We start from the raw sequence: 10642 nt of genomic DNA on the forward strand, positions 1-10642 counted from the left end.
CCGCACGATTTTTGAAAAATCTGCAGGTAAAAGGCACTGCGTTTTACCTGCGGATTTACAGCAGATTTCCAGTGTTTTTTTGTGCGGATTTCACCTGCGGATTCCTATTGAGGAACAGGTGTAAAACGCTGCGGAATCCGCACAAAGAATTGACATGCTGCGGAAAATACAATGCAGCGTTTCTGCACGGAATTTTCCGCACCATGGGCACAGCGGATTTGGTTTTCCTTAGGTGTACATGGTACTGTAAACCTGATGGAAAACTGCTTCGAATTCGCAGCGGCCAATCCGCTGCGGATCCGCGGCCAATCCGCTGCCAATCCGCTGCCAATCCGCTGCGGATCCGCGGCCAATCCGCTGCGGATCCGCTGCCAATCCGCTGCGGATCCGCGGCCGATCCGCGGCCGATCCGCTGCGGATCCGCTGCCGATCCGCTGCCGATCCGCTGCGGATCCGCTGCGGATCCGCGGCCGATCCGCTGCCGATCCGCTGCGCATCCGCTGCGGATCCGCTGCGGAACCGCTGCGGATCCGCGGCCGATCCGCTGCAGATCCGCTACCGATCCGCTGCGGATCCGCGGCCGATCCGCTGCGGATCCACGGCCGATCCGCTCTGTGTGCACATGCCATAACCCTACCCCTAACCCTACCCGTAACCCTAACCCTACCCCTAGTTCTAACCCTAGTTCTAACCCTAACCCTAGTGGAAAAAGAAAAAAAAATATTTTCTTTATTTTATTATTGTCCCTACCTATGGGGGTGATAAAGGGGGGGGGTTTATTTATTATTTTTTTATTTTGATCGCTGTGTTAGAACCTACCACAGCGATCAAAATGTACCTGTAATGAATCAGCCAGCCGGCTGATTCGGCGGGCGCACTGAGCATGCGCCCGCCATTTTGGAAGATGGCGGCACCCAGCGAGGAGACGGACCGACACCGGGAGCCTAGGTAAGCATAAGGGGGGGAGATCGGGGCACGGGGGGGGCGTCGGAGCACCGGGGGGTGACATAGGAGCAGGGGGGGAGCGGGCAGGAGGACGGGGGAGCGGAGCACAGGACGGAGGGGACCGGACCCCATAACGGAGCACTGGGGGGGCGATCGGTGGGGTGGGGGGGGGTCACTTCAGGTTTTCCAGCCATGGCCGATGGTATTGCAGCATCGGCCATGGCTGGATTGTAATATTTCACCAGTTTTTTAGGTGAAATATTACAAATCGCTCTGATTGGCAGTTTCACTTTCAACAGCCAATCAGAGCGATCGTAGCCACGGGGGGGTGAAGCCACCCCCCCTGGGCTGAAGTACCACTCCCCCTCTCCCTGCAGATCGGGTAAAATAGGAGTTAACCCCTTCACCCGATCTGCAGGGACGCGATCATTCCATGACGCCGCATAGGCGTCATGGGTCGGGAAGGGGTAAATAATACATTGTATAACTCATCTACACATCATATAATTGATTACATTTTTAGCCAATTCCTATTATTTAACAAGGTCATTTTTAACCCTATGGACTCTTTGAAATTGAAGAGCTGCGATAATGAAGTGTTCAGTTGAGCACCCCCTATGCTGTTGCTCACCTGCTTCCATCTGTCAATTTCTGCCATTTTTACAGACAGATCTGGCCCGTCAGCTTTTAACCCTTTCACAAGAGCAACTTCAATGGGAGACTTCTGCATTTCATTATAGGATTTGTAGCAAATATGTAATTTTCTTCGTACTTCATAGATTTGATTTTGGGTCAGTTTTGGAGATTTTGATTTTGGCTTCTCATAAGATATAATTCTGCCTGGTTTAAAAAACTTAGTATGATTTGTTTTCCTTTCAAGATTCTCATGTTTTCTGGAAAATTCAAGGGATTGTGCACATTCATATAAAGAATCTTTATGTGACGCAATAACACGAGATACAGGATTTAGGAATCTGAATTTGTTTACAAAACAATTTATCTTTGATTTTTTACTGGAATTTGTACTGAGCAGTCTGTAAACCCTTTCAAAAATGGACATAAATGTAAAAGTACATTCTTTCCGGCCAATCCTCAATTTTAGAAGAATATCAAGATCTGGATAATTTTCTTTTAATCCACAAAATATCAAAATTTTTAATCTTTCTACATCAGTCATTTCTTCATGGAATTCTTCATCCTGCATTTTTAATGAGAATTTTCTGGAGAAAGTTACTGGTAGCCACATTTTAAATAATTTATTTTTCTCCTGATTAGTCAGATCATACTTATCGGCAAAACTTTCAAATATTTCTGAATTTCTGCACACATCGATTTTGTCATCATATGCAGGAATGATTTTACATAATTTTAACAAGGTCTTCCTAGATTTAGTTTGGAGTTGGGCCTCTGAGCCGTCTTCTATTTTTAGTGGCCCTCGTACATCATCGTTGTCAGTTGTCATGTCTCCAACGTGTCCTCCATCTTGTTTTTCATCATGAGGCACAAAGTCAAGGTCACCTTGAGTGGCCGCCATTACAGACACGTGCGTCACCTCTTCCTCACTCTTCACATCACAATCAATCTTGGGGACATCATTAATTTCCATTTCCTTAGAAATTCTTTCTACACAATCTTTTTTGGACTTCTCTGTAACAAACTCATGAAATACATTAACCATATGTAATATATTTTTCAGTTGCTCTTTTTCTTTTTTCCTAGATACTAGCTTAGAATCTAACTTCAAATTCGCGATCCTGCATTCCGCAAATAAAGAAAACCAAAATATTTCTACACTAGATCTGTACAAACTTACAAATTCTATCTGACTTGATTTAGCATATGAATTAATCAAATCCATTTGTCTTACCTTGAAATCTCAGCTTGTAGATCTTTTGCTGGGCTCCGGACTTCACTTCACCACGGCTATTTTCAGCAGGTCTATTTTCAGCACGTCCGGCACTTGTAGTACTCCTACTACTTGTCAATTCAACTAACACCTGTTAGTCTCTGTTACGTTTACAAAGTCATAGGTTCTTTTGAGATCTTTGTGACTTGAAGTGAAATTTCTGAATACTTGCACAAAATCTAGCGAACTCTTCTGTCTTCCCCCGTGTGCAAAAATGAAGGAAATTCACGAAAAAAATAGCACAAAAATCAAAACTGGCTGGCTTGCCAATGTTAAATATGCTTATTCTGCACATTTATTTAAGTCAGGACTTAACCAGGTGCGTTATTCTTAAAAGAAAAATGTCGTCATATTCACATAAAAAGTATAGTGGTTTATTGATTGTCCATAGAAAAATCACTTTGCAGCAAAAACATAAAACAGATGAAAATAGTTACGAACGGATTGTCCATGTGTAGAGATCAGCATTAGTTACCCATCTTTCCCAACTTCTGAATGGAAGCCGTCTGTCTGTGTGAATCTGAAGGTTATCATGGCTGCAGCTACCAGCTGCTTCCTCATCAGACATCCATGGAGAATGAGCGTGAAGATGGGAGGTGACAGTCCCATGTGACAAAAGGCCCCCACCACCCTCCTAAGAGGTGTTTATATATGGGTCTACAGACCACGTGTTACCCTTTATAAGGCATTGACTTATACATACACAAAAATAGCTCTTTGTACTGTCAGCAAGAAGCAATGTGCTCTGTACTGCATCGAGACCAAGAATAAGTCAATTAATTAATATTTAACACAAAGTCATAGACGTCAAAATGGGTTGTGCTTTTACTGTGGTGATTCTACTCATGTTATCTCAGCATGCTCTAAACGCTTAAAAAAATTCGCTAAACCTGTCACCATTGGTACTATACAGCCTAAATTTATTTAGTCTGTTACTTTGATTTGTTCTTTGTCGTCCTACCCGGTTATGGCTTTTGTGGATTCGGGTGCTGCCCTGAATCTGATGGATTTGTCGTTTGCCAGGCGCTGTGGTTTTGTCCTGGAGCCTTTGGAATTTCCTATTCCTCTGAGGGGAATTGATGCTACGCCATTGGCTGAGAATAAGCCTCAGTATTGGACGCAAATGACCATGACTCCTGTACATCAGGAGGTGATTCGCTTTCTTGCTTTGTATAATTTGCATGATGTTGTCGTTTTGGGTCTGCCATGGCTGCAGGCTCATAATCCAGTTTTAGATTGGAAAGCTATGTCTGTGTCAAGTTGGGGTTGTCAGGGAATTCATGGCGATACTCCGTTGGTGTCTATTGCTTCTTCCACTCCTTCTGAGGTCCCTGAGTTTTTGTCTGACTACCAGGATGTATTTGATAAGCCCAGGTCCAGTGCCCTGCCCCCTCATAGGGATTGTGACTGTGCTATAAATTTAATTCCTGGTAGTAAATTTCCTAAGGGACGACTTTTTAATTTGTCTATACCAGAGCATGCCGCGATGCGGAGTTATATAAAGGAGTCTTTGGAGAAGGGACATATTCGCCCATCCTCTTCCCCTCTTGGTGCAGGATTTTTTTTTTGTGGCCAAGAAGGACGGTTCTTTGAGACCTTGTATAGATTATCGTCTTCTGAATAAAATCACAGTCAAATTTCAGTATCCTTTGCCACTATTGTCTGATTTGTTTGCTCGGATTAAGGGTGCCAGTTGGTTCACCAAGATAGATCTCCGTGGTGCGTATAACCTTGTGCGCATTAAGCAGGGAGATGAATGGAAAACAGCATTTAATACGCCCGAAGGCCATTTTGAGTACTTGGTGATGCCTTTTGGACTTTCTAATGCTCCTTCTGTGTTTCAGTCCTTCATGCATGACATCTTCCGAGAATATCTGGATAAATTTATGATTGTTTATCTGGATGACATTTTGGTCTTTTCTGATGATTGGGAGTCCCATGTGAAGCAGGTCAGGATGGTGTTTCAGGTCTTGCGTGCTAATGCTTTATTTGTGAAGGGCTCAAAATGTCTCTTCGGAGTACAGAAGGTCTCCTTTTTGGGTTTTATTTTTTCTCCTTCTACTGTGGAGATGGACCCAGTCAAGGTCCAGGCTATTCATGACTGGACTCAGCCCACGTCTGTTAAGAGTCTTCAGAAGTTCTTGGGTTTTGCTAATTTTTACCGTCGTTTCATCGCTAATTTTTCTAGCGTGGTTAAACCTTTGACGGATTTGACCAAGAAGGGTTCTGATGTGACTAATTGGTCTCCTGCGGCCGTGGAGGCCTTTCAGGAGCTGAAGCACCGGTTTTCTTCAACTCCAGTCTTATGTCAGCCAGATGTCTCTCTCCCCTTCCAGGTCGAGGTTGATGCTTCTGAGATTGGAGCAGGGGCTGTTTTGTCGCAGAGAAGCTCTGATGGTTCTGTGATGAAGCCATGTGCTTTCTTTTCAAGAAAGTTTTCGCCTGCCGAGCGGAATTATGATGTTGGTAATCGGGAGTTGTTGGCTATGAAGTGGGCATTTGAGGAGTGGCGACATTGGCTCGAAGGAGCTAAACATCGTGTGGTGGTCTTGACTGATCACAAAAATCTGATTTATCTTGAATCTGCCAAGCGCCTGAATCCTAGACAGGCTCGTTGGTCGTTGTTTTTCTCCCGTTTCAACTTCGTGGTCTCATACCTGCCTGGTTCGAAGAACATGAAAGCTGATGCACTTTCTAGGAGTTTTGTGCCTGACTCTCCGGGAGTTTCTGAGCCGGCTGGTATTCTCAAAGAGGGAGTGATTTTGTCTGCCATTTCCCCAGATTTGCGACGAGTGCTGCAGAAATTTCAGGCGGATAGACCTGACCGTTGTCCACCAGAGAGACTGTTTGTCCCGGATAGATGGACCAGCAGAGTTATTTCCGAGGTCCATTCTTCGGTGTTGGCGGGTCATCCTGGGATTTTTGGTACCAGAGATTTGGTGGCTAGGTCCTTCTGGTGGCCTTCCTTGTCGCGGGATGTGCGTTCCTTTGGGCAGTCTTGTGGGATTTGTGCTCGGGCTAAGCCTTGCTGTTCTCGTGCCAGCGGTTTGCTTTTGCCTTTGCCTGTTCCGAAGAGGCCTTGGACGCACATTTCCATGGATTTTATTTCGAATCTTCCAGTATCTCAGAAAATGTCTGTCATCTGGGTGGTATGTGATCGTTTTTCCAAGATGGTCCATTTGGTGCCCTTGCCTAAGTTGCCTTCTTCCTCCGATTTGGTTCCTCTATTTTTTCAGAATGTGGTTCGCTTGCACCGCATTCCTGAAAATATTGTGTCTGATAGAGGATCCCAGTTTGTGTCCAGGTTTTGGCGGACTTTTTGTGCTAAGATGGGCATTGATTTGTCTTTTTCGTCGGCCTTCCATCCTCAGACTAATGGCCAAACCGAGCGAACTAATCAGACGTTGGAAACTTATTTGAGATGTTTTGTTTCTGCTGATCAGGATGATTGGGTTACTTTTTTGCCATTGGCCGAGTTTGCCCTTAATAATCGGGCTAGTTCTGCTACTTTGGTTTCGCCTTTTTTCTGCAATTCTGGTTTCCATCCTCGTTTTTCCTCGGGTCAGGTTGAGCCTTCTGACTGTCCTGGGGTGGATTCTGTGGTGGATAGGTTGCAGCAGGTTTGGAACCATGTGGTGGACAATTTGAGGTTGTCACAGGAGAAGGCTCAGCGCTTTGCCAACCGCCGCCGCGGTGTGGGTCCCCGACTTCGTGTTGGGGATTTGGTGTGGCTGTCTTCTCGGTATGTTCCTATGAAGGTCTCCTCTCCTAAATTCAAGCATCGTTTGCCATTCATAATGTGTTCCATAGGTCTTTGTTGCGGAGTTATGTGGTACCTGTAGTTCCTTCTGTTGAGCCTCCTGCTCCGGTGCTGGTCGACGGAGAATTGGAATACGTGGTGGAGAAGATCTTGGATTCTCGTATTTCTAGACGGAGGCTTCAGTATTTGGTTAAGTGGAAGGGCTATGGTCAGGAAGATAATTCCTGGGTTGTCGCCTCTGATGTTCATGCGGCCGATTTGGTTCGTGCCTTCCACGCGGCTCATCCTGATCGCCCTGGGGGTCTTGATGAGGGTTCGGTGACCCCTCCTCAAAGGGGGGGTACTGTTGTGAACTCTATTTTTGGACTCCCTCTAGTGGTCACAAGCGGTACTGTGTAGTGTTGTCTTTCTGCAGGTTGGCAGCATCAGCTGGTTCGTTATCCTTGGCTGGTTTCCTATTTAGCTCACCTGGATACTCAGTTCCTTGCCTGCTATCAATGTATTCAGTGCTCTTCAGATGCCTTGTGACTACCTTGCTCCCAGTCTCTCCAAGACAAGCTAAGTTTTTGTTTGTTCATTTTTTGATTATCAGCATTCATCATGTTTCTTGTCCAGCTTGCTAAAATGTGATTTCCTCGCTTGCTGGTTGCTCTAGGGGACTGAGTTTCTCCCCCCACACCGTTAGTTGGTGCGGGGGTTCTGGAAATCTCAGTGTGGATATTTTGTAAGGGTTTTTTACTGACCGCACAGACCCCTTTTCTATTTTCTGCTATCTAGTATTAGTGGGCCTCATTTGCTGAATCTGCTTTCACCCCTGTGTATGTGCCTTCCTCTTACCTCACCGTTATTATTTGTTGGGGGCTTCTATATCTTTGGGGATTATTTCTCTGGAGGCAAGTGAGGTCTTTCTCTCTCTCTAGGGGTAGTTAGTTCCTCAGGCTGGCTCGAGACGTCTAGGATTTTTAGGCACGTTCACCGGCTACTTCTAGTGTGTTTGGATAGGTTCAGATTTGCGGTCAGTCCAGTTTGCCACCTCCCTAGAGCTTGTCCTATGTTTGTTACTTAGCTGGAGTAATTTGTGATCCTCAACCACTAAGGATCATAACAGTGCGGGCGGCTGTGCATGGCTGTGGTGAGTGCGGGCGCCTGTGCGTGGCTGTGGTGAGTGCGGGCGACTGTGCTGAGTGCGGGCGGCTGTGCTGAGTGTGGGCAGCTGTGCGTGGCGGTGCTGAGTGCGGGCGGCTGTGCGTGGCGGTGCTGAGTGTGGGCGGCTGTGCGTGGCGGTGCCGAGTGCGGGCGGCTGTGCGTGGCGGTGCTGAGTGCAGGCGGCTGTGCGTGGCGGTGCCGAGTGCCGGCGGCTGTGCGTGGCGGTGCTGAGTGCGGGCGGCTGTGTGTGGCGGCTGTGCGTGGCTGAGGTGAGTGCGGGCGGCTGTGCGTGGCTGTGGTGGGTGCGGGCGGCTGTGCGTGGTGTCATGATCTCTGCAGGCAGAGATCATAGCAAGCCTATAGAGGGACAAGCTCTCGGAAGATGGAACTATACTGACCATGAACTAAGCCTGCCGCGCAACTAGAAATAGCCAGGTAGCATTTCCTATTTATAGCTAGATGCCCAGCTCTGGCCTAAGACCTAAATAGCTAGCAGAGGGAAATATAAGACCTGGCTCACCTCTAGAGAAATATTCCAAAGAAGACAGTAGCCCCCCACATATAATGACGGTGAGTTCAGATGAAACAACAAACGCAGCAGGAAAATAGTCTTAGCAAATTTGAGGTCCGCTTACTAGATAGCAGAAGACAGATAGTATACTTTCATGGTCAGCAGAAAAACACTAACAAAACACCATCCAGAGATTACCTTAAACTCTGGCATTAACTCATAACGCCAGAGTAGCAATCCCTGATCAACGAGAGCTTTCCAGACACAGTAACAAAACTTCAGCTGTGAACTGGAACAAATAGGCAAAATGAAACATGGACAAAAGTCCAACTTATCTAGTAGTTGTCTAGAAGCAGGAACAAGCACTGAGAGGCATCAGATAACATTGTTGACCGGCAAGAAACCACCAGAGAAATGAGCTTAAATAGCGACACCCACTACTGATGGAACCAGGTGAAACAGGAAAGAGGATGACAAATCCAATTCCACAAGCGGCCACCGGGGGAGCCCAGAATCCAAATTCACAACAGTACCCCCCCCTCAAGGAGGGGGCACCGAACCCTCACCAGATCCACCAGGGCGACCAGGATGAGCCCTATGGAAGGCACGAACAAGATCAGAAGCATGAACATCAGATGCATTGACCCAAGAATTATCCTCCTGGCCGTAACCCTTCCAGTTGACCAGATACTGGAGTCTCCGTCTGGAAACACGAGAGTCCAAAATTTTCTCCACAACGTACTCCAACTCACCCTCAACCAACACCGGAGCAGGAGGCTCAACTGAAGGTACAACAGGTACCTCATACCTGCGCAATAACGACCGATGAAAAACGTTATGAATGGAAAAGGACGCAGGGAGGTCCAAACGGAAAGAAACAGGATTAAGAATCTCCAATATTCTATAAGGGCCGATGAACCGAGGTTTAAACTTAGGAGAAGAGACCCTCATAGGGACAAAACGAGAAGACAACCACACCAAATCTCCAACACAAAGCCGAGAACCAACACGACGATGACGGTTGGCAAAACGCTGAGTCTTCTCCTGGGACAACTTCAAATTGTCCATAACCTGCCCCCAGATGTGATGCAATCTCTCCACCACCGCATCCACTCCAGGACAATCCGAGGATTCCACCTGACCGGAGGAAAATCGAGGGTGAAACCCCGAATTACAGAAAAACGGGGACACCAAGGTAGAAGAGCTGGCCCGATTATTGAGGGCGAATTCTGCCAATGGCAAAAAAGCAACCCAATCATCCTGGTCAGCAGAGACAAAACACCTCAGATATGTCTCCAGGGTCTGATTAGTCCGCTCGGTCTGGCCATTAGTCTGAGGGTGAAAAGCAGATGAAAAAGACAAATCTATGCCCATCCTAGCACAGAATGCCCGCCAAAATCTAGACACAAATTGGGTACCTCTGTCAGAAACAATATTCTCAGGAATACCGTGCAATCGGACAACATTCTGAAAAAACAGAGGAACCAACTCAGAAGAAGAAGGCAACTTGGGCAGAGGAACCAAATGGACCATTTTAGAGAAACGGTCACAGACCACCCAGATGACAGACATCTTCTGGGAAACAGGCAGATCTGAAATAAAATCCATCGAGATGTGTGTCCAAGGCCTCTTAGGAATAGGCAAGGGCAACAGCAGTCCGCTAGCCCGAGAACTACAAGACTTGGCCCGAGCACAAATGTCACATGACTGCACAAAGACTCGCACATCTCGTGACAGGGAAGGCCACCAGAAGGATCTTGCCACCAAATCCCTGGTACCAAAAATTCCGGGATGACCTGCCAATGCAGAAGAATGTACCTCAGAGATGACTCTACTGGTCCAATCATCCGGAACAAACAGTCTATCAGGCGGACAACGATCCGGTCTATCCGCCTGAAACTCTTGCAAGGACCGCCGCAGATCAGGAGAAACGGCCGACAAAATTACTCCCTCCCTAAGGATACCTGTGGGTTCAGAATTACCAGGAGAGTCCGGGTCAAAACTCCTAGAAAGGGCATCTGCCTTAACATTCTTAGAACCCGGTAGGTATGACACCACAAAATTAAAGCGAGAAAAAAATAAAGACCAGCGCGCCTGTCTAGGATTCAGGCGCCTGGCAGTCTCAAGATAAATCAAATTTTTGTGGTCAGTCAATACCACCACCTGATGCTTAGCCCCCTCTAGCCAATGGCGCCACTCCTCAAACGCCCACTTCATGGCCAAAAGCTCCCGATTCCCAACATCATAATTCCGCTCTGCGGGCGAAAATTTGCGAGAAAAGAAGGCACAAGGCCTAATGACGGAGCAGTCGGAACCTTTCTGCGACAACACTGCCCCAGCTCCGATCTCCGAAGCGTCAACCTCAACCTGAAAA

The sequence above is a fragment of the Ranitomeya variabilis genome, chromosome 1 (assembly GCF_051348905.1).
Source record: "Ranitomeya variabilis isolate aRanVar5 chromosome 1, aRanVar5.hap1, whole genome shotgun sequence".
Classification (NCBI taxonomy): domain Eukaryota; kingdom Metazoa; phylum Chordata; class Amphibia; order Anura; family Dendrobatidae; genus Ranitomeya; species Ranitomeya variabilis.